The sequence below is a fragment of the Sturnus vulgaris genome, chromosome 6, assembly GCF_052056855.1.
Source record: "Sturnus vulgaris isolate bStuVul1 chromosome 6, bStuVul1.hap1, whole genome shotgun sequence".
NCBI classification, from domain to species: Eukaryota; Metazoa; Chordata; class Aves; order Passeriformes; family Sturnidae; genus Sturnus; species Sturnus vulgaris.
Window position 1 is genome coordinate 35,116,194 of NC_142248.1, and position 25,655 is coordinate 35,141,848.

Genomic DNA, 25,655 nt, shown 5'->3' on the forward strand with positions numbered 1-25,655 from the left:
GATAGAGACTGAGCTGGCATTTTTCCTGGCTGATAGATTTTGTAAAGCTGCAGGCAATGAGCTTGGTCAGAATGGGACAGTGGTCAAGCACAGACCTTGCTCTGCAAATCCTCAGTGAGCAGGAAGGAAGGGAAGCACCTGCAGCTTTTGCTCTGAATGCTTTAGGCAAAAGTAGTCTCTCAATCTCAATTCTTATCCCAACACTTTTACCAGCTTTCACTGCACTTTTTCATGTGGGCATTTCATTAAGAAGAATGTACTGACAAGGAATTTAAAAGAAAAATAGGGCAGTGGCCTTGCTATTTGGCTAAAAAAGGGTAGCAAAGAAGAAAGCATTATAAGTTTGACAGAGAAATAGGGAGTCAGCTGTCAAACCTGGAATTGGTGCCAGAGTGGTGGGGAGGAGGTTCAATAAGGGCCAACTTGAGTAAATAAGCAGAGCAAAGCTCTGAAACAGGGGGAAGGACCTTAAATGTCATAATCAGGGGATTGATGAATTCAAGGTGTCAGAAAGATACATCAGGTCAGACTGAAAGGCAAGGCAGATGTTCCCTAGTTGTATAGAATTGTGGAGAGAAGAAGGTGATATGAATATGTGGGAGGCTAGAAAGGAAGAGCTGTAGTGGACGGAATATTTAGGCTAAAAGAAAACAAAGGCCTGGCCAGGTGTTTCAGAAATGCAGTCAGAAGAAAACCACCTGGCTATTGAAGACACAAGAAAGGGCAGAATTTGGATACAGGCTCCTTATAGGGGGAAAAATGTGAAAGGAAAGAAACCAAAGAACCTATTGAGCTGTAGGGCCGACCAAGAGAAAAGGTGATGATTTTATTATACACAGTGAATGATGTCAGTGTGAGAGGCACTCATAATAGCATTTCTGAAATGTGACAGTGCTAATGGGTTTGCAGCCGTGTGACTCAGAGAAGTTGGCCCATTTTTTTTTCCTGAAAGAAGACGGACTTATCTAGATGACAGAAATAGCTATTGTCCCAGATGTACCATCCTTGCTCCCACAGAATTCTTTAGGAATGACTCTTTCAGGCATAACATTTCTATTCTCTGGAAAAAAAGTCTTCTATTCTCTAAAAGTCTCTAGAAGTCAACACACATCTTTTTAATGGGTATATGTAAGCACAGAATTTTTCCCTGTGTGTCAATAGGTTTGTTTGCTTCGCCAATAGTATGCTTGCCATTTGTTATAACCTTTTGTGTTAGAAATAGAGACACATATGGCAGTTTCTTCTCTCAGCCCCTAAATATCCAGTCCTCTTAAAAATGAAAGGAAAACTGTGAGAAATATTAATTTATATTCAGACTACAGTTTAGATTACTACAGTACGAGACATTGGTTTGTATCTTGCAGCATCTTGTAAGTGAGGTATTTATGTTGGTACAGAAAGTGTATTAAATATTTACAGTGTGTGTCAGCTTACTGGTTTTGGAGCTTTTGGGACAGGGACTATACCTCACTGTTTATAATGAACAACAACAGGTACAAGAGGGTCTTGACCTGCTGGTCCTCCCGGAGCTGCTCCGATAAATTACAGTAGTTGGGAAACAGTATGTCATTGTAACACATTGCTGTTACTGTTGTAATTTAAAGCAAAATGGAAGGACCATCTTGACAGCACTACAAGTCCTGGTCTTCAGTGGTAGATATTGTCCTTGTTACAGTGAATTCAGTGAAAGATACTATGTCAATCCCTGACCCTGGCAGTTGCTGAAAGCCCCGCATTTCTAATGAATGCAAGTATGCTCCGGGTGGTTGTCATCCTGCACCATCAGCCCCTATACAAATACATTCATGCACACATGCCCCAAAAAAACTTGATCCTCTGTTCATCTGTGAGAAACAATCTGTGGGAAGCTTCAACTGTGATGATACCATCACTCTCAAGAGGGGCAATGGCTAAGCAGTAACACCAAAGTGAAACTGAGAATGTTGTGGCACACTGAATGCTGTGCTGTGCAGTCTTCTGTTCTACCCCTCTTGGAATAGCTCCACCTCATACCGAATGTCTTGCTGTGCTTCTTTTCAGATGTTCTTTACAGAATTGGGTGGTGCACCCTGATCGTGTTTGGTTGATGTGGGAGCTGGAACTGCTCTCCACAATCCACCTAAGGGCACTTCTCTTTCTCCCACCAAAATGAGAGAACAAAACAGTGCTGCTGTAACTGTGGGATCAACTGTGGGTCTAAGAGCAAGCTGTGCTGCACTAGCAGTACTACAGGAGAACCCTGGAATTTGTGCTAACTCCCAAATAAATTTCAAAAGCAAAGTGAGAAGTTAAGAGTGGGATGAGAACAAATTTACCTTCTTTTAATCCGAGTCCTTGCCCAAAAGATTTAGCAGCATATATCAAACTTGGTGGTATCTTAATACTTTCCGGGTGTCAGTATTTTGAATAATTCAGACGGTGTCACCTGTCATTAATCTATGCCTCCTCTGCCAGTCAGGGTTCTGACATTGTCTGTGGGTGGGATCCAGTACCTGAAAACTTTCAGTGTTCCCTGCTGTTTCACATCTGAAGAAAGGCTTGCATGCCTGAAAGCTCGTCTGTTCTTTCCTAACTAAGTCAGTTGGTTTAATAAATTCTATTACCCTTCTGTACTAACCCTGCCTCTAATCCATTGCTCATTGCACTGTACTTTTTCCTCAATTACCCTTAAATTCAACTTCTTCCTCTTCAAGAAGAGGAACTTCTTTTCCTCTTTTCCTATTTTCCCTCTATCATCCCTCAATGTACATTTATTTCCTGTATCTGTTGCCCTGTTTAATTTTGAAAGACAGAACATGAAACACATTTAAAAATTAGACTTCTGACTATGCTGCTTATACTCTCTTGGCCTGAGTTGCCTTTCACACCTATAAGGCTTTGTCTTTTTCAATCCATTAATCTTTGCTTTTGAAGGCTTCAGCAATCTCCTAGTAGTAGCTTTTTTTTTTTTTTTTTTTTTTAGGAAAAGCAGCATTGCAGGACAGACTCAGAAAAGCTAGTTAGAGTAAGATTTGTTTTGACAAAAATGACAGTCAGAAGAAGTTTGTCCTGAAAGTATTTTCATCTAACAATTTGGAGGCAAAAGTGGTATTAAAATTTTAAGAGAACAAAAATCATTCAGGCAGGTAAATATTGAAGTATATATATGTATTTTTTCCCCCAGTCATTCAGAGAATATTTCATTATGAAACAAGGAATTCACAGAAATTACCCAGTCCACAGTAATTGTCTCTCATACTGTTCCAATCCACTATGCAAACACTTAAATAAAAAACATTTTTTATCAGGATTGAAGATAGGCGTATGCAACGATTTTATAACTGGATACCATTCTTTAATTATCAAAATGAAATTACAGAACAACACATTCCAGGAATCCAAACACAATTAAGTCTTTCTTCTGGAAAATTACGTCACTTGTTTTGCCCCCTTTATATTCCTTTAAATCACTATGATGAGGGCTTAGAGAGGTGACTTTTATCCATGTCTTTCATCAGTGTTTACACTCTGACCATTAATTCAGATGCAGTTTTAAATACAAGTCAATTGTATTTTCAAGACATTTTGAGAAATTTTCTGATCATTCTCTTTCCTGTCTCAAAATTGTTCTTACCCTCTCCAAGACATTACAGAGAAGTTAATGTAGAAATGACCTGTTGGTAATTTCTGAGAAGCTGCCAGATGAGGCACATAAGTGAAGGCAAATTTCAACTATTACTGTAGCCTATCACTTCCTCATCATTCTGGAAATATCCCTCAATAGTGTATCAAAAAAGAGGCATTCAAACCAACTTGTTGCAGTAAACAATACTGTAGCAAAAACAGTATTATAAAAATTTTTGAGACCTTTTGAGAAAAGTGTTAATTTCATGGGGATTTCTAGAAAAAAAAGTGCCAATTTCATGCAAATTCAGGGGGGAATTAGACTGGAAGGTTTTCTTGGGAGGTATAAAAGCTGTAATGATTGTAAAAGATATACAAACCTAATAATCATGAAAGCAACACTCTTTTACTAGTGTATATTAATCGCCTCATATCATGCTGGCAATATGTAGAAACATGATGTTTTACCACAAGTATGATGAAATGCATCTTTACACTAATTTCCAAACAGTTCTAAAAATGGATCCTTAAATCAAAGTCTTGTGGAGTTCTCTGGAGGCTGTTCCTCCTTTCTGAAGCCCAGAAGTATCAAGGTCATCTTGAGGTTAGATGTCTAACCCATGTGACTAAACGAGTGCTTGAACAGATTATACGAAACTGAATCTTCTGTTGTTCCCCTCCTTTTACTCTGAGGTTTCTGGGGGCATGGGCAGAGCACATTGTATGATAGCAGAACATGCAGCCAGTAGTGGCAACAGTTCACTGTTGAATTTGAAATGAATGTATAATAAAAAGTGAGAAAATCAGTAAAAGTTTTGTGATTATTTCGATTTTTAGTGATTTACTTATCTGCTATAATGCAATCAGTGAGAGAGGTAAAAGATGTACCACGTGTCCTTCAAAAGGGTAGAAAGTATGGAATTTGGATTTGTCTACTTCCAAAAATTCATTCAATCTTTCTCAGTGAATATTGCCTGCTTCTAGGGGAGAATGTTAATAACCAGACTGAAATTATCAATACAATATAGAGAGCTTAATATAATTTTCACAAGACAGGTAGTGATAGCTGCTCACATGTGGTATGAGCACTTTACCACCTTTTGCAGTTTAACAGCTGATGTTGGCTTTGGATCAATGGTTGGATTTCTGGTATGCTTTGGCCACTGTTTGTGTCCCCTGGTCCAGATTCGAGAAAGCTGCAGATCCGTGGTGTCAGCACCAAACTATTAAAATGTCTAATGTCTTATTGATTATGTTTGTCATCTTGAGATGTAAATACATGAGAATGAATGATGTTCCATTTTATTAGCTATGCTGAAATAGAATCAGAGACATGTTGATTTGTATTCAATCAAAATAGTAGAATTAGTGAATGAAGGATGTTTACCATATCTGATACGGTATCTTTCTTCCTTTGAAATTTGTTGTTAAAGTTCCACCATCTACATTTGCTAATTATTAATCTCTCTATGTCAATTCGATTATGAGTTTCTTAAAATAGCCACAAACTAAGAGAATCTTTAAGGCATTCTAACAGAAGTTTATCTGGACCAAAAAAAAAAAATCATACTCAAAACGTGTGATCTCAGCCGTCCTTATCCCCAAAGTAGTGTGGAAAGCACTTTCAGAAGAATAAGGAGATGTACTATAACCTGGGTATAGTGTAGAAAGAAACTGTGTACTGTCCTTCATACAGAATGTTTAATAGAGAGACGAGAGATGACTCTTCATAGAGCTGTAACTTTAAAAGGCAGTTTTACTAACTTACAGAATACCTGTGAGTCCAGCAAAAGATTAAATATTATCTCAGAGAAGTCCACTATAGTTTAGCAAGAGATAAAAGAGTTCCATTAATAGTGCAGTAGGAGGCAAAATAGCTATATATATATATAGCAAAGGTTTATATAGCTGTGATGAGACTCCTCTTGGGAACTGGAAGAGGCTCAATAGGTGAGAAGGAGATAAGAGGGGGGGAGATGGGTGGGAAATTATTGCCAGTCTAGAAGGAGGAGGCAGAACAAATTATTCTAATGGCAGTTTTTAGGAATACATCTTGAATGCACAAGCTGATAGCAATAATTGAATGTGATAAAATCCTAGACAGTGAACTTTCTTTTAGCACAAACATGTCAAGACAAAAATATCAAGTCACATAAAGACCCTCCACCCCCTTCCTGACATCATGGTTCAACATTAGTCATGGTTGGCAAACTTATCCTGAACTTACTGAAACAAAATTTAAACAAAAAAAACCATAATGGGAAAATGGGGAAAAAAAATCATTTATTCTTCAACTAGTTGTGGTGGGAAGGACTTCTAGAGGTGCATCTTTTTTGTAACTCTTTAATGGAAAAGTGAAGAAATAACATTACCATAGTTCTAAAATTCTGGAACTAATGGACAGTGTAGGTAAAAAGTCCAACTGAGGCCATAGATTAACACATAAACACTACAAACTATCATGCTAAACCTATAGAAATAATTCAAAATTAGTATATTTTGGCTTTCATTATTGTTGTTAATGAAATCTGAAAACATTTTGAAATAGAGCAAAGAATATGGTCATTCTCTTTGTCTGAAGAAGAAAGAAAATAAAGAGTGCTGAGAAGCCAAAGAAACTCATCGAGTCACACTGAAATTCTGACAGTGCTTTGAAACTGCTCCTGCTTTCTTCCTCAACTCTTGCTCAAGACCTGGACTGCCCTCTCTGCACCCTTCACATGGCATACGTTCCTCCAGGATCCCAGCACAAGTAGTTTCTGGGCCCATGGCTGTGGATGTCTGTGGATTTGAACATAAGACGAAGCAATTGCAGAGCATGATTTTTGCATGGATCTCCAGACATGACAAAATTGTTATAAAAAATAGCAAGAAAGGACAGAAAAATAAGTAAAATAATTATTACACCAAATAACTTCTTTAAAATTTGGAAGTAACAGCTGAGGTGACTAATCAACAAACAAGGAGAACCAGGGCCCACTGAGGGTTTTGTAATCATCTGGGTAATCATTTATTTACTATATGATACAGCAAAACCAAGAGCTACTGGTCACTGCAGACCTGACATACCAAACTCGTACCAAAATTATCATACTCATGGTAAACTTACATCTGAGGGGAAAACAATGCACATCATTGCTACAGGCCAGTGCTGAAAAGCTCTTTCAAACAGCAATGGAAAAGGTGAACATCATCCAGTGCACTCAGCTCAAGGCAGAAGCGAGCAAACTACACCCACAATACAAGAAGAAAAACATGTTTCCATTTAAATATGCCATAGACAATTTTTCAGTGCTCATAGTATTAAACTGCATGGTATTAACTGAACATCAGGGTGCAAGATCTCTACTTGTTTTCTGTGGCTTTAAAAAGTGCATTTGTGGGAAATTATGCCACTTTAGCCTCCTCTTCCCAACTTTACAGGAAAAAAATAAAGAAGAAAATACCAGTAGCTTTCTTTCTGTATAACTCTGTATACATTGAGTTTTGTTTGTTAGAGAGAATTAGATCCTTTGGCAAATGAATCATCCACCATGCCCCATCTTTTCTTGCTCAAGAGGGTAGAGCCTTAGGCTTTGCATCAAATTGTACATTACACCATTTTTAAAGTTATTGGAGTTTATTTCTAGTTAGCAAATTATTTGGTTGAGTCAAGTGCAGTCATGAGGTGGAAAAGTGGTGATAGATGAGTATGATAAATGCACTTTGAAGAAAAGTGCCTCAAGAAAGCTGTACAGATGTATTCAGCTGCATAATATCAGATTTCCATGAAAAGGGTAGCCATTGATATACTAGAAGCACTCCCACTAATGGAATCATAATTAGTGCAAGCTACTTGCATCCTGTGCAAAGTTAACTCTCCCTTGTCACAGATAAGAGAGTAGTAGTATTTTAGTAAATCTTGATATTCCCTACTTGCATTTTCAAATGCACTTTAAATTAAATCCTTTCTCAGGTGATAATTGGTGATTGGGATTGCCTACTAGAGCTGTATTTGGAATTTTCTTGCTTCACTTATGAGATGCTGAAATTAAGTCTTGGTATTCATTGGTGTGGGTTGTTTAAGGACCCTGGGCTTGGGCAGGTACTACCATGGACTGCAGGTTCAAGTGCTGCTTCTGTCTGAATTATCTGCATCAAAGTGTCATGGGTACTTCACACTGACATCACTTTCCCATTTGCAATCTGGATATACCCATTGAATAATGAAAGCACAAGGAAAAAATATAGAAAACTAGTGATGTAAAGGATTTACTTATTATTTTTTTACTTTCAATCATTTCAGACAATTTTGTTTTAGATTTTAGCCTAAGAATTTTCCTTGAAATCTAAGGCACTTTAGAGTCTTCAAAAAGTAAAGGAAAAAGCCAGAACAGTTTAGAGTGAGGATATTATCTCCCACCCTAGAGATTGCTTTCTAGCAATAGATGGCTGAGAATGGCTACATTCAGACCACGGACTTCTGAACTCCTTGAAGCACTGCTACAAAGGAGCAACCCCTTCTAGAGCACTAAAGCAGATCTGGTCTTTCATATGCTTGAAAACATTCCATTTTGGCTTTTATGATTATATTCTTAGGTCTTAGCTGTGCTGCTGGTGGTTATAGTATCACATAACACTATATGGGCCACAAGATCAGGGCTGATGGCTAAACTAAGTGTCGTTGCAACAAATTCAGCAGAGGTCCATGTACAGATGCCAGGTGAGAAACAGGTCCTGTTTGTCAATACAAAGTATTGACAAGTATGAAGAATACAAATGAAATGGGGTTCTTCAAGCTTGGTATGATGCCAATGAAAGCAGTGGAGTTTCTCAGATTTCTAGAAGAGGACCACCTCAACTGCAATATTTTATTTTATTTTAGTAAGCAATTGAATATGAAGAAACTACGCACATTATATACATCTTTTTCTTTTTTGCAACAGCAAAATGGGATTTTACCAAACTTCTAATGAGAAGTCATCTTTAGTGTGCAAATTTCATTATTGTCAGAGAATGAATGTGTAAAGCATGACTGATTAAATCCCATAGAGTTTATTTTAAACTGTTCTATATTAGTTATCAAAGCATTTTCTGTAGTTCATCACCCTGCTCAAGTAGAAGGATCTGTAGAAATATTACTTGGTAAGAAAGGGTTAAAAACGTGAAAGATAAATAGCTCCAAGTGTCATTGTTTTAGTAACAGTAACGTTATGTCTCTGCTACAGTGCATAAAGAAAATAAAAAATGCTGACAAGAAAAGAAATATCACACTTTAAAAAACTTTACTGAGTCTAAGGAAGGCACTTTTAAATTTGTGCCAGTTACAGTAATTAGTAAACTTGTTCTTAATAGTGTTGTTAAAATGTAATTTTTTCACACTTTCTCTGACTTTGACACTGCTGCTTTTTAAACTTCATTTTGCACTTTGTTCCATTGTTCTTTAATCTTCTGCACTTTGCATTTAGTATCACTGAAATTTCGCACTTACTATGTCAATAACATCTGGCAAAATTGCCACCTATTAAGAGTAAGTGTTCTTTTTTCTCCTGTGAGAAATGTGATGGTGTATTATATTGGTTTCCCTTGAGAGGCTAAGGAGACAATTTTAAAGCAGATAAATGCATTAAAGAAATAACCTGAACTACAAGAGAAGGTTAACGAAAGTCAGAAACTTTTTACTTTTTTTTTCCCCCCACCCTTTTTTTTCCTTGATAAAAGCATCCTGTATATGTGGGGAGTTCAGTTATGCAGTGTTTTGCACATTTGGATGTATGTTACATTTCATAATGCTGCTGCAGGATACGATATGTTCTCACAGGCTTTTAACTACAACTTTTTCTGGCCGTGTTGGATATATGTCAATTTAGTGATGTATTGCAGCAAATGTGCTGGTAAGCTGAGCACTGCTAGAGCATTGTGAAAACACAGAGGTGATTTTCCAGAGATGATGTAGCCAGGAGTAGGCCTGGCTTTGAGTTCTCCACCTCCATGGTCAAGCACCATTCCAGTTCACTTGTGCATGGTGTGAGCATCAGGTTGCTTCTCACAGCAGAAATATTCTACTGAAGGAGGATGTGATGGGTTGGAAGGAAATCATCATCCTAACTTTCTTAGCAGCCCAGATAGAAGGTTCCTGACATTTGACATCACCCATAGTCAGAAAATTGACCCACTTTGTATGTGCTATCTTCAACAAGGCCTTCCAAGTTGAAGTTAGGACATGCATATGCATGTCTGCACATAGTCTGGCCTTTAAAGTGTACAGCCTTTTCCCAAACTGTATAAATATCTTGAGTATGTATGTGATACTTATGTATACAGAGCCTGGAAATGAAACTGAATTTAGAGACTGAAGTACAGCTTAAGTGACAGATTTTCCTTTGCCATGGATAATATCTGGGTGAAACTGAGCTCTTCGTGCTATACAGATGTTGAAATGATGCTGAACTTCACATAATTGCACACAAGGCAGGGAAGGAAAAAACTTCACAGGAGAAAATTCTGTACCACTGTTTACACTGTGGGGTCAATTTTCATAACACAGTCTCCCATGGCATTGCAGGAATGTGAGCTGTGGATGGCTAAAGAAAATACGTGTGTTCCAGGGCCTGAAAAAGACGTGGGGAATCTTTCCTTTGACTTTGGAAAAGCTTTGGCCTGAGTCCTTATTATAAAATCAAACTATAAGGTTTGATTGAAAAAACAGGAGGGATGGGAATACAGTGAACTGAGACACGGGGATTTGGGTACTTAGGCGGATTGTGGAAGGGTGTTCCATATCTGCAAAACCTCGTGTCAGGACTCAGTGTTGCAAACACTCTGATATCTGGCTTTGCATGAGGGATGTGAATTTTGCACCCAGCTACACGCACAGCCCCAGTTAGCATAATGAGAACTGTGCATATATTGAATCACAGAGAGAGACTCGAACAGAAGAAGGTCTGTCCCCATGGAAAAGTGACTTAACAATTAGACTAAAGAAATGGACTGTTCTAAAATTGGTACACTTGAGCTTTATTCAGCATATTGTTAAAAATAAATAGATACATTCTTCATCTCTGTATAGATACATGTATGCGACTTAAAACCATAAATGGCTTGAATTTGTGTGCTTGAATTCAAGTTTTCTTGTGTAAAGCAACATAGGGATGAATTCAATGTCTTAGTAACTTTGATATATATGATTGCTATAGAACACATTTAATCTAAAATAATTTGAACTAATAATATTATGGATTTGCTGCAGTCTGACTATAATGCAATGCATATTTCTATGGTTTTCAATTTGTACATAATATTTGTAATGGCATTTATTAGCTTTTTTCAATATAAATCTATCCAGGTGATATGTTGCTTCTTAAACTTTGAATGTACATCTTGGACAACATAGAAGTAACAAAATAATGCATGCTTGAATATTTTCAGTTTTCTTTCTTCCATGTATACAATTAAGGCTCAGATATTTGCATCTCAATTGATCCTGTATTATACCATGAAGTTTACATATCACTGGTTACAAATAATGAGGTGGTGAAGAACAACAATTGTATTTCTCCTCCCAGATTTTCCCTTTTCTTGGATTTCTTTTCTTCATTCTTTATTGACTTCAATTTAAAAATCTTTTCTCTGATGTGAATGCATTTTCTTCTGACAAACTTATTCTTCTGATGTTTTTTATTTTAAAATAATTTTATGTCCAAAGAATAGTATTTTTAACAATACACAAATAAGACTCTAATGAGCATAAACATTAACCAAATGCATGCGTTGTCCAATGCTATACAATATGATCATGCAGTGCTCATTTTTAGCCTTCCTTCGAAAATTGTCACCTTCAGTTTCTTAATTTAGAAAATATCATTTTTTTCCTTATTCCAAAAATCCACCAAGAATTTGCAGTTGTGATTCATTATATTGCAGCTGGAGTCAGAACTGGAGACTCAAGCAAATTCTTCAGGTGACTTAAGAACTGCTTGACTGAACTACCCCAAAAGTCAGTAATTTTTCTGTTTAAAGACACATTGTGATAGATTACATGCAGCTAGCTCATGTGAGCCTTGTTCACACTTTGTAATGATTTTCTTGGTAGGTAGTTCCCATGATTTCCCGGGGAAGATTCAGGGAGTAAGTCAAGGTTTGGCAACTTTTCAAAGTTGAGGTGCCAGATGGTATTTTTCTTTCCCAAATTAGAAGTTAAGCATGCTGTTTGAAACTCAGCAAGAGCTGGGAGATACTGCCTCTCACAGAAGCAAGATGCTGCCAATCACCTTTTTGGAGGTATCATCTCTCTGCACAAAGCTATAGTTTCTCAGCCCCTGTTGAGTGTGGAAGGTGGGGGAGCCTCTGCCTTTCACAGGTGCCCCTCTAAAGATGTGCTTTGTCTCCCAGCTCCTGAGCCCTGCTGTGTGCCCTTAAGAGACTCCTGTGGACCACCCTGGCCAACCAAGCTGAAGGTTGATGATCCTTAGAAAAAGAATTTTGTTGAAGGAGCAGAGGTGCCTAATCTAACCCTAGTCAAGGGGACCTGTTTAGATTGTCACAGTGGTGCTCTCATCTGATTGTTTTTTTTTCTGTGTGCTATTTTCATTGTCCCCATGTTGCTGTTTTTGAGGTTGTTTGTTTTTCTCCCAAATTCAGTTTTAAATAAATGACTAAAAGGTCAGGCTTTCAGCCTATAGTATATATCTTTAGGCAGTTATGCTTGCAGTAGGTACTTCAGGGGAAATAAATTTCATTCAGGTAGGCGAGTGATTTAGCCGCCAGCACCCATTTTCTAGCACCTAAATGTTGGCACACATCATAGTCTACTTCCCTGTTCAGCTGTAGCTTGTCAGATGAAAGCTGCTGCATTTTACATTTTTGAATCTCTTTCATGTCACTGGAGGTCACAATCCCTTGTCTAGGAATCACTGAACTCGTGAATATCCTCATGGCACAAGGCCCTTTAAGTCTTCTGCTTTTTGAACTAACAGGAGCAAGGAATGTTAGAAAAGTGACACCTTTTATAACCTGTTAAGTCAGAGATTGCCTTGTACTGCTAAACTAGAGCCTCCACTTTGTGAAAGGGCAACACAAAGATACTAAAAAGAGAGAGGGGCTTTCTGAAGCAAGTAAACAGATCCAGGAAGGTGGTCTGGCTTGTCCTTCAGTCCAAATGCAGGCTCAGCACTCCTCAGCTGAGTTGAGAGGAGTCTGAGGAAGTGAATGCATGGTCCCAGTGGCAGATTGCTCTAGTGCAACTAGTAGAAGCCCTGCTGTGTTATCTGAGTTCACAGTGGCAAGAAGAGCTTTGGAGGACAGCAGCACTGAGCTGCTTTGGCACCTGGGCTCTTGTTATGCAGTGCAGTGGCTCATTGGTTTCATGAGCATGAATGTGGAATTTCTCATGAGTGGGAACATCAGCAGATTCATATCTGACTAGAGGCTGAGAAGTCAGAGGACTGTCATCAGAAGTCCAGAATCTCTTGGCTACTAACCAACTGATAGCTCATCTCCTGCCATATCAGAAAAAAAATGCAGAAACCCATGCTGATGCTTCCTTCATCAACCTACCAACTTAACACCACTTTTAAACTAAAAGCAATGCAAACCAACTTGACTTTTATAGCTCAGAGACAACAAATATGTTGCAAGCCTGAAGACAGGTGCATTACCACTAAGAAGGATTTTGTTATGAATGTTCTCATTACAGTGTGTCATGGATAACTAACAGCATAGAGTTTGTGCCTTGAGGTTCAGCTTTGCTGTTGTTATATTGCTGTCACATGATTTTATGCTAATCTTTTAGATTAAATGGTAAATATAGAAGTCTTTATTCAATTAACAAAGAAGTAGTCATTAAGGGATGGTGATTGAAATAAAATGGTGAGAAATATTATCCTCTTAAATAAGAAATTACTGCATGAGTGGACACAAGCAGTACAGCAAAGGATGGAATAAAACTGGAAAAGAGCAAAAGCAATACTGAGACACGCCTCAGCTCTCTGTTTAGAAGGTAAATGTTCAGAATTTACTTAAGCTTTTTACTCACTCCATGTGATACATGTAATGTATATCCTCAATTCTGCATGTGAGTTTTTGCACACATTATGTTCGGTATTTACTCTCTCATTGGTTTCAATTGTTCTAAAGTTTGCTGCTGGCTATAAATCTCTCATTATAGCTTTTATCTGAAGTAAAAGAATGGACCCTTTTCATGTGATTATCTGCCTGCCTTATAGTAAATGTCTGAGTTAAGGGATGCATTTTAGTCCTGGACTTTTGTTTTAACCTGTGTACTTATCAGATCTGGCTGTAATAGTTATTATTATTGTTATTTAAGTGATTTTAATGGACTTCTGACAATTGGAATAATATAGCCTGTGTATGACAGTGCCAGCCAGCAAAGAAGAAGGGAACCTGCCTACAGAGCCAAAAGAGCAAACACCCACCACTCTACCTATTAGACAGCTAAAAAATGTCTTCTCTATCCTCATAGAAGGTAGGCAGATATGAAGTGTGGTAATTACCTGTCCCTTATCTTATCAATAATTAATACTTTTCACTTTCATTATGTTCTTTTCTTTCTGGTTACTACACCTTGTTCATCACCACACTTGCTGTGTGTCTTGTTCTATGCATTTCCACAGCTGTCATGTGTTAGTTTTCTTGTGCTCTTCTGACAGAAAAGCATACAGAAAATTTTGGATTAATTTTTATAATCAGTATATCTCTACGTGTATATATATATATATATATATATATATTGCTAAATGTTCTGAAAGAAATCAAGATAATGGTCATTATGATGGAATTGAAGGGGATGGCTTTCTCTGCTTTACTCTGCCAACATCATGTCAGCTGCAAGTAAAAAACAATTAGTGCTAGAAACAGAAGTCTATATTGTTTTGCAGGTGTTTTGGTTATATTGCCATTTTTCTTTTAATAGTCCTCTGACATATCAACAGTCATATATTGCAGTTGCACGGTGCAGGGATGTGCAATCTTACTGTAAATGCCCAGCAGGGCATTCAACTGACGATTTTATTTGCCTTATCCTCAGAACTACTGAGGGTCTTTACTTTTATCCTGGCTATGTTGGCAGGACCAGGACTGAAAGAGCTCAGATTTCTTCTATCTTTCCATCACAGACAGAAGCCATTGAGGAACCTCTATGACCAGTGTAACTCAGTATAGCTTGGCAACAGCTCTGTGCTGCAGCCAGACAGCCTGTTCTGGCTGCAGATGGTACCCTGATTTCTCCCTGCCTAAGCATCCCCTCAGCTCACACCCAGGCTCCTGCTGAGAGTTGCTGCCTCCCCGGGTCTACTGGCACGAGTCACAGAATGACTTTCTAGTCCAAAGCAGCCAAACTGATGCAGGTTAAGGAAACAGTTTTTATTGCATCAGGTTAGGGAGCAACTAGGTGAGCAAGCAGCAGCAGCTGTGAGGGAATGGATAAGAGGTGAGCTGGTGAGGAGGTTTCATCTGCAGCGAGAAGAGGATGCCTGAGCACCACATAAGTAATGTCAGAACCCCTGCCTCTCTTCTGATTTGGGAAAAGGGAGAGACTTTTTGTGCCCTTCCTTTCTTTTTTCCTAAACCAAGTCTATCCGTCATATAAAAGTGTATCAAACTCAGTGCTAAAACTCACTTTTTTATTATTTTAAGGAATTGAACAGTTGTTACCCCAGTCAGTGAACAGTTTCTCTAATGTTTTGGTCACAGATCAAGTATAGAGAGTAAAATAAACTAATTTCTCCCACAAGCTGCCTTTGTTTGAAGTCTGGCTTTATATACCAGGTTAATTTATTAGATTTTCTAAATTTTCCTTTAGCTGGTTAGTATCTAAGGCCTAGATGTGTTACAAATAGCTCACAAAACTTCCATTTTGAGCAGTGATCAGCTCCTATCTTATATGAAAGCTATACATAAGTCTGGTCATAACTTCAGCAGTAACAGCTTTAGGAAAAAAAATTATTATAGGGAGTGATTGATGTACTGACTAAATAGGTTGCAATCTTCCCCTGCAGTAGGTGGTGCTCACTGCTTAAATAAAATTAAATAGTCACAGTGATGGGCATACCAGTTTTTGGTTGAGTCCTAAAACCAAGGATGGACAAATTGTGAGGGGAAAAAAAATCTATGAGAGCAGAGCCTTGTTTCATAGGATGCATTCTCTCTAGCTAACCTTTCCTTTGCAGTTTCACTTTTAAGTACTCTTGCTAAAAACAGCTCCTCTGCATGCTTTCTTGCTGCAGGGACACCCGGTATATTTTAGTGTACAGTATACTTTAGGAAGGTCTCAGAATACCAGAAATGTTAAATTTCTATATAAGCAGTGCAATTTTTGGTGAGAACAATTGATTGGTAATTTATATAAATGCTAACTTCACCTGTCCAGCTGTTTGTAGGGTCTCAAGGCAAATTGTAGTCAATGATAATTTGGCCCAAATGCATTTAAAAACTGTCTGTATGTGTTTTAGGCACCAAAATACACTCAAAAATGTGTTCTGTCCTGCATTGCTTGTGTGGTGCTGTGGAGATTTAGTTTGCTCACAGATCCAGCTACCTGCCCGTGCCTCTGCTCAGCCCCGATGCTGTGGCAGGGCTCCTGCTGCAGGTTTTGCCTGCAGGTTTTTGCTGCTGCAGGTTTTGTCTGCAGGTGCTGCACTCTGCACTTTGCCCCCCCTGCCTTTCCTGTTTCAGCGCCTTCTGCGTCCTGACAGACCCCAGCACTTTCACCAGCAGTGCAAGGATGTTGCAGATAATGTGTGCAGACCCGAGTGGGGTGATGAGAAGCCTGTCTCCATACCTCTGTGTTGAACAGAAGCACTCATAGCAAATGAACCAAGCCCCACATCTTCCTTTGTAATAAAATTGTGGAATTCTTACTGGAATTTTTGATTCAGGCCGTTCTTGAATTTTTAGGAAAGTTTGGTCCAAGATTTGAAGTTATGGCTTATATCTATAATGGTTTTGAACTGTATGCCAAATTTGTGAGCTCTCTTCTGTCTAAGTACTTGGATGTTATTGCCTTAAAAGCTAAAAAAAAAATAAAAAAATTCTCAGAAGTGAAAGCCTCTGTTTTGAGACATTTTTCAAAACAGCTGCTCTGGTTACCCAAGCAGAATAAAAATGGAAGTTACATGAAAAATGTGTGCTAAAATTTTTGTACGTTGATTTACTATTTGTATATTTGCAGTTTATTCTTAATGTTCCATTATAATACTTCACCTGGTAATAATACATATTCATTCCTTCATATTTCTAAAGCCCTTTGAGAACCTAAAGAAGTGCAAAGTGTTATTAAATGAGTTTAAAATTCCAGCTGTTTTCCCTGCAATAGATTTCATCTTAAGTAAGAATGAATATTAAAGAGAAAATATAAATTTTTCTAAAGTGGATCTTCACAGACCACCTGACAAAGTACATTTATTGGTATGCTTTCCATCTCTTTTTTGTAATACGTAAATTTACTTTGATTTAGCTATTACTTTGTTACTTTAAGAATAAAAGTTCACCAATGCTGACACTTGTCTCACAAGGTAAACTTCCACTCCAGTAAAAGTGAAGCAAACCTCTCCTTTCCAGTCAGAAGAATATTCTCCTGTAAAGCTTCCTTCATAAATATTGGTGCAGTGCTTTATAATGTTTCCTGTATAGAAATCTTGTCTCTCTGGAGAAATACATTGGTCTAAGAGCCCCAGAGGTAGAAAAGTAAAATCCTTAGCTCACTACCTTAAACCTGGTTTTCTAGATGCAGTGTTCTTGCATGGTTTGATTTTATTTTGTTTGAAACCACAGCATTTTTATTACTATAGAACCTGTTGAAATGCAGACTGTTAACATGCTAATGTAAATTCTGAAAAGGAAACTAATTTGTACTGTTTTCTTAGGCTGCAACCAAGATTTTTTTTTATTAAAAAAAGAAAAAAAAAGAAAAAAAAAGAAAAATTACGATGATGTAAAGGTCCACGAGTTAAACTGCAACCCTTTGTGTAACAAGGAAAAAAGACACCTGAAGATATGTGTAAAATGTGTTTTGAGCTGCAACAATGAACTCTTTCAAAACAATGCTGTCACTGTTTCAGTACTTTAAAGTGACACTGTGATTTTCAAGTATTAATAAGCATCCAGGGGGAGCTAGGGAGTAACAATTTTGCTTTTTCTAATGGTATATAAGGAAATATGAATACAGAGAGAAGTAGTATAAATGACTAATTCGTATTTTGGGGTTGGGTTTTTTTTACTAGGAACTTTTGATAAGAAACTGGTCAGCCATTCTGAGAGTGGTGGAAAGCCTGTCAAGGTCACTGCCAAGGACAAGGGAGTCAATTAGTATGCAGATCAGAGCCAAGGAGTTCAAAGGTATTGTTCCAATTCAATCACATTAGCCAGGCCAGTAATGAACAAACGGCATGACCTTAATCAGGGAGCCTGAACCACTCATTGAAGGGTAGTCTGTGTGTCTCTGTGTGTATTTGGGGGGGACCAGGAGGAGGGGTTAGGGTGGCAAAAAGGATGTGGTTTCTTTTGTTGTTGTTGTGGTTTGGCTTGGGCTTTTGCTTTTTTTTTTTTTTTTTCCTTCTTCTCTCTTTTTTTTTTTTTTTTTTTTTTTTTTTTTTTTAAAGGGACAGCAAGCCCAGTCTGCTTAATTAGCCACCAGTAGTGGAAACTTATTTCTGGGTTCCTGTGTTCTGAAGTACAAAACTGCTTTTATTTTTGGGTGATAACTGAAAGAGCTTCAAATGGACAGGTGGCTTGAATATTTTAATAAAATGCATTCAGTGATATGCTAAAGGGTATGCAGGAGGAGGGAGATAACCTTATGTAAAACACCAAACCAAATTTTGCAATTACAGTTTCTCTCACACTGTTCTAATTTTCTGAAAGTCTGCACACAAGGAATATTCGGTGTGATTTTTTTTTCCCTTAAACATAATATAAAGTAATCCACACTGTAGTAAATAATGGAAAGAGTGCTTATTTAGAAGAAATAATTCTTTAGAATTCTCAGTCAGATAAATATTGCATCATACATAATTATATTTTAGCTATACAAATTGCTAAGTTTTTTCATGCTCTCAGCACAATGCACACTGCATGTTTCGGTGTACTCGATTTAGTACAGTCAAAAAGCAGCATTTATATTCACCTTAACAAATGCCCACTTTATTATAAGCTTACAAAATATATTTCTCTGCTATTTTTCATGTATACATAAGCACGTTCAAATACTTCTACAGAAATGTGTACATAGTGAGGACACAATAATAAAATGACAGGATATATCTGTATTCATTTATATATTATAATGTCTGCATGTTTCTGCAAAGTGGTTTTTGAATGCATACTTAGGACTCTATTGAAATTTCTACATAAATCAGGTCTGTGTTCCCTTTTTTATAAGCTAATGATTGAATCTGGTAGCCAAAAATACTAAAATAACACCTCAAAGGGTAACATTTTTCTGCATTTGGATATGTAAACACACAGTTTCTCCATGTGGAAAGATTGAAAAAAAACCTCTGCAAGAAATCAGTATTAACCATTGAAAATGTGAATGATGCTTAAAATACATTCTCATGGTTTACCTGCAAGTTTGGTGTTCACATGGTTTACTTCCAACTTATTGTTTTGTGTTTATGCGTACAATAAATTACAAGTTTTCTCTATCTCTCTGGGTAACATTTACTCAACAGTTATTTCAATTGGAGCAGATTATAAAAGAAAGCTGCAGGTTTCATTGGAGGGACTGCAGAAATCATTCATTTCTCTGTAAATGAATTGTGATAGGCAACTAAGATTTTAGGAATCAAAGGGCACTTATTTTTTTTTTTTTTTTTTTTTTTTTTTTTTTTTTTTTTTTTGTTGTTGTTGTTGTTGCTTTTATGTTTTGGGTTTTTTTTCCCTTTCACTCTCTCTTCTTTGCTGGGGAGGTACTTCATCATATCTCACTAAAACGGAAGATGCAATACAGAAATGAAACTATTCTAGGCTATGAAGCACCCTAGGGGTTCATGAATGTTGGGGGAGGAACACTGATTATACAATGCAATAACATATTGAGACACTATTTCAGTTTTACACTTGGTATCAAGTAAATACAGGATATCTCACCCATGAAGGGTGATTATCTTTCATGAAGGGAGGAAATGAGTTATTAAGGTCTTTCTCAGGAGCAAAACAAGGATAAGAATCTTTATTAATGTAAGAAACATTTTTTTCCCCCTACAGTAATATGCTTCCTTTTTAGCAAAGATATGGATTTTTTTTGTCTTTAAATTGTCTATATCTCAGAATGGAACACATATCAGTTTTAGCTGACACTACTGCAGTGCTTGAGAATATTGTTATAAAACATGTGCTCATTTTTTTTATCTAGATCACAATTAATAACATTTTTAAGCATGCAATGTCTATCTCTCATAAAAACACTTGTAAAGTATTTGACATTTGATTTGAGGATATTAAAAGATTGTTTAAAAATAAACATACACCAGCAGAGCAGAATTTTCACACGATTATTCAGATAGTCAATAGGTCCTCTTTGATCATATTATTATGATGCTTCTGCTGGATTTCAGTCTAAGACAGGCGTATTTTTTGCTCTCTCTCTCTGTCTCTGTCTCCCCCCCTGCCCCCCCACCAAACAAGGTCATAGATTTTTTTAAATGAGGACTAGAAGTTCCAAGTACAAGATTAAGTAAGTTCTAACAGTGTTATAAAAGTAAGTGCTTTTTTCTATAATAAAAGGTGTTTAAAAGGTTCGCTACAGCTTTAAACAGAATTACAATTTACTTCTTTCAAGTGTCCAGGCCATAAATTCTTCTCAATTCCCTCTCTCTCTCCTTGTCGGAATTAATGAGATCAGATTTGATCAGGGCAGTGATGTGTTCAGAGCCAAATCACACAACAGCGCGCGTGCGGTAATGGAATTTGCATCTAATGCATACATAAATCAAACATCTTTCTGGACATTTTCATATGCATAATGTCATTTCATCCAGTTCTCTCTGTGCAGAGGGGGAGATTTTTCTCTCTGAGAGAATGACTTTCTTTAATGCTTTCATTTTATTTTCGCTGACTACAATCCCCGAGAATGCGCTCGGTCGGAGAATCTTTCGGGGCGCGGTTGACAGTTCCTTTTCCAAGAGGGGTCCTTCACATTTATCATGCCTCTTCCTCGGGGGCTTTGTTATGCAAATGTGGCTGAAATTGATAATTCCAAAGTGCTTCATTTCGGTTCCTTGGCGGTTGGAGATGGTAGATAAAAAGAAACTGACAAGACACACTGATTGCCCTCAATGCTTGTAACTCTCTTGCTAACAAGGCTCGATATTGTTAAAAATTCCTATTGTTATCAGGGTGGCAGTTCCATTATGCAGGCCTTGCAAATTTCTCATTTGAATATTAACCCTTTAATCACCCAGCTCTGCTCCCCTCCCCCAGCCCCAAGCCAGTTGCCCTCGGGTGGGTCAGAATGCAAACCAGGAAATTATTGCCCTATTATTAGTGAAAACTATGTATATATGCGTTTTGTTCTGTTTTGGTTTTTTTGTTGTTTCTTTTTTTTTTTTTTTTAATTTTTTGTTTCCTAAACTGCAGCTATTAATAATTTTTTTCAATGAGAATTTTTTACTGAAAAAAAAAAGCTTTTATGAAAACACATCTAGCAGAGACAGAGAGAACAGGATTGTTTAATATTTACATCGAAATATCTGTTCACAGAAGTCAAATTCAGTGGCTCTGGGAGACTGGAGAAGTTTCATTATTTTTAACTTGTATGTACTTGCACTTTATGTTCTAACTGAGGTAGGCCTCAGGGAGGGGATAGCGTGTCTTTATATACCAGAGATACATGAGATTTTTAGCTGCTGGTCCTACTGGCTGCACCATCCTATCTCAGGCTCGCCAGAAAGTAACTTCCAGCCTACAGACAGGTGGCTGAAATAAAGGAGTAGAAAAAATGGGAACTTGAGAACCACGGGGATTTCTGGACCTGTGTTGTTTTGTTTTTTTTCAATCTTGAAGGAGGATACATGCCTACATAACTTCCACTGTTAAGCACATATTATTATTGACAGATTTCACTTATATAATTACAAAATGCTTTTAATAAATAGAAGGGGAAAGATGGATTCAGGGACCTGCAGCCCCTATGATTCACCAGAGTTTTCCTTGTGTCTTCAGCAACCACTGCATCAGGCCCTAGAAATGACATAAAATCAGGAAAAGGCAAGTTCAAGCTAAAGATTAAGTCACACAGCAAAAAAGCATGACTGGTTGCTAACTGATTTACTCATTGATTAATGAAATTGCGAGGCCTGGAATTTCAAATATCCCTATAATATTCCCTCATGCGTGTGTGTCCATAGAAGGTGAATTCTTTCCCACCAAATGCATGCCTTCAGGCTCATATTACAATTATAGGTTAATTTTAGTTTGTCATTTTTCTGGGGATACCTGACACAGTTCCAGTTAAAGTAAATCTTGGTGTGACAAAGGTAAGTACTGCAGATGCTGGATGGAAGTGGAGAAAGTAAGAACTGGCACTGAAAAATGAAGCATAGTTCACTGCTATCACCAGGCAGCTGCAACAATATAATGTTTCTCTACAATTACTGAGAAGATGCATCTCAACCAGCTCAAGTCAAAGGAACGTCAAAGTTTTCCACTTTCTTAGCTCTGAAGTCTTGCAGAGATGTGTCTGCCAAATTACAGTAAATAAAAAAGACACTTGCACAACAGTAACAGAGATTTCTCTCCCCTACTCTATAAAAATAAAAAGAAAACCCTCTCATGTTATTGTAGGAACTCTTGGGAAGCTATACTTCTTTCTTTCATTTGCAGGTGTGATGGCAGATTAAATCCATGACAGGAAACAGTGATAATGCCCACTGTAGAGCTGTGTGAGTTACAACAGTTAAATTTCCCATGCCGGTGCTTTTTCTTTCAATTATCTGAAAACACCTTGTTAATTTTTAATGTGTTCATACCCTCATTCTGCTACCAAAACTGCTACCTTCCCCCCCACCCCCGCCCCTTCCTACTTCAGAAATAGATTTCACTAAACCTGGCTGCTGTAAACTCATTATATGATTCTATCATTTATTCTATCCATTAGAGTAACCAGTGTTAGTGCTTTTCCCCCTACTTGAGTCTGTCAAATGCTGTTATTTATGCTCAATGGTATTAATATCTCTGGTTGTATTATGGTTGTGCACTCAAAATCTCTAATACAATCTAAGCGTGGCTATAGTGACTGCATCAGCTATCAATAATCAAAAAGTCTCATGCAAGTTGTAGGTATTAATGAGTCAATATTACATAAATATAATTAACATCTTCTGCTTGCTATAAAGAATAATCACTAGTGCTGATGGTTTTAAAAAGATCCTCCTCTTCAGAATCAGAGAGCGTGCCCATATTATGAACAAGAGAATTAAAGATTTGACAGTATGATTTTGACTGTTTCTTTTTTTCGGTTACCCTTGGCAATGACTTTGCTGTAACCTGGCTACATAATGTTATCTGCTGTCTTTAGGTGGAAGAGGGCTTAAAAGTTGATTTTTTTCTTTCCCTGCTTGATTTCAGTGGGTTAATTTCACTAACAAAAGGATTTTCTGTTTCTCTGTAACAAGAAAACCTCTTAGGTAATTTGTGGCCATAGAATTAGAGCAATACAGCTAAACTAATATATATGCAATGGTTTCATTATGCATAAGAGCAGGCACTCTTTACTTTGCAGCCCAAAACACACAAAGCACCCATTAGAATGAAGAGGCCTGTGATGTCTCTTCATGTGCAGAGTGTAAAGGTACATGAATGTCCTTGCTTGTTGGCATTTAATTTACCAGTTGCCTCTGTAGTGGAGCCTTGGCAGATTCAGCTTGAATCTGAAAGACAGGCTGTCATACTGAGAGTCTGCTGCCTACTGCTGAAATTGAGAGGCTTGGCAGATATGCAAACAGTAACTGGGTTTGAGTTGTTTTGATTACAAGTTAAACAGAAAGTCATTGGCAGGGCCAATATAAATCTGCTGAGGTTTTTTGGCAAAATCTGTGGAGGTATTTCTATAGATTCTGCAGAATTCTGTAGCACCTTGATTTCACATCAAAGAATGTCCACCTCTGAACCCGTTCTGCGGATAAATGTGTCAGAAACGTGAGTGAACATGTTTAAGTCGCTGAGAGCTTCCAGATTCAGAAATATAAAGCACATTAACAACATGCTGTACCACACCACCTTTGTACAGTTGATAAATTGTGAAACCAAATGTTTCACTGAAGTTCAGGTGGATTTTTAGAGAAGTAAATTAAGGTAAGTTGTAAACAGCTGGAACAGGAAGGCAAAATAGATTTTAATTGAAGTTTCAAGTGAGCAAATGAAAAAAAAAGGATTGGACCATGCCCTGAACTCAGCTTTGTTGGTTGAAATGCTGAGCTATTTCACCAGTACGTTTTTTATCACATTAATCAAGATTTTTCTGAAGCTGCTTCCTGCATGGCATGCAGTGCTTTAACAGTGGTTCGACTTGGTACAATTCAGTCTGCAGCTGGCTTTTTTCTCCCCTTTTTCAATAACTTTGCCTGAAACACCATATTTGACTAAACATCCAGATCTGATAAAATCCAAATGCTCACCCCAAATTTATTTTCTTATAGAGTTTGTCTGCCTAATCTGCAATGCTGAGTTGATAAAAGTAACACAAACTGACATTGTATAAGCGAAATAAGGAGGCTGTAAACTTCAGTTATATGCATTTTTACAGTGCAACCTCCGCTCAATTCTAACTTAGTGTTTTGAACACTAACACACCCTTTAATAAAATTGCCTTGCAATTTTAAGGCAAAACCACATTAATTTTGGAGGGAGGAAAAAGAGTACATATAATTGTCACTCCTATTGTTTCTGTCTGACTGGCTGTAGACAGATTTCTGCAAGGCTGACTAGCAACAATACACTGATTTACAGAGGCAAGAATTTCTCCACAATTCAAAGGGCCAAGACACCTTTATTTAAAAACTGAGAATCTGCAAAATGTGGTAAAGTTCTTGGAAAGAACCCAAATGTTGGAATCTTTTTCTCTTTTTTTTTTTTCCCTATCTACTTGTATCAGCTACTTTGCCTATTACAGCTTTCTAGGCAGGAAAAAATGCTACCTTTGAATTTGCACAAATTATTACGTACCTCACGCTAAATTTTACAAGAACCTAATTTGGGCAAATTGATTAGAATAAACACTGCTATCTAAATGCTCTTTATTTTCAGTTCTAACAAACTGAAAAAGCAGATTATTTTCCTTTGAGAAGTAAATGTTTGTTTTCTTTGGAAAATACTATACTGCTATTCTCTTTCTCATACTGAATGTCCCTTTCCCTTGAGCAAATAGAATGAAAGAGTTTATATTAATGGACCATATTTCACTCTAGTTAATGGTTAACAATAGCATTTTAGAAATTTCATTTTCAGATGTAGGTTGAAAATATATGCTGACTTTTTGCCTTTTTTTGTTGCCTTTCACTATTCCATATACTTCTCTTCAAAAAAAGTGAATTTAGGAAGCTTTAAGCAGCATACTCACCCAATACTGCAACTCGATGCAAATTTTTAGAGAATGCTTACAAATGTCAAATCCCTCTGAAAGTGATATACTTTATTACTGTTCTTTCTTATAATACAAACATTTCAGTGCACCTCAGAGCTTATTTTTCAAAATATACAGGATTTTGATATATGGACAACAGGAGAATATGTATTTTAGATATAATGCCATAAGTGCTCAAAAGTTATTTCTGAGCTGATTTAACATGGAAAATCTCCAGGTAGATTAATTTTATAGGCTGCTTTTATGGGTGTAACATTTCAAGATGAGAAAGCCGTGCTTCTGAAATTTAGTTTCGGCAGATTTCATTGGCACCTCCATCTCCATCTTTTATTACCTTAAAGTTGAAATTTAATCTCTCTCTCTCTTTTTTTTTTTTTTTTTTTTTTTTTATCCCCCCGATTTTTACTTAATTCCTTACTGAAATTACAGGGCCTGTCTTTTTGTTCTCAGGTTCTGTTGTGTCTATTTGCTGACTATT

The 25,655-nt window shown here is 37.2% G+C and overlaps 1 long non-coding RNA gene across 3 annotated transcripts in view; it reads left to right on the plus strand.

Annotated features, from left to right (window-relative positions):
- Positions 1 to 17,759: 17,759 nt before the first annotated feature.
- LOC148223418 (uncharacterized) overlaps positions 17,760 to 25,655 on the plus strand; it is a 62,348-nt gene continuing 54,452 nt past the window's right edge. For all 3 annotated transcript variants that reach the window (XR_015804230.1, XR_015804231.1, XR_015804229.1), the window contains exon 1: positions 17,760 to 17,934. This is a non-coding gene — a long non-coding RNA (uncharacterized LOC148223418). The remainder of the gene's footprint in view (positions 17,935 to 25,655) is intronic.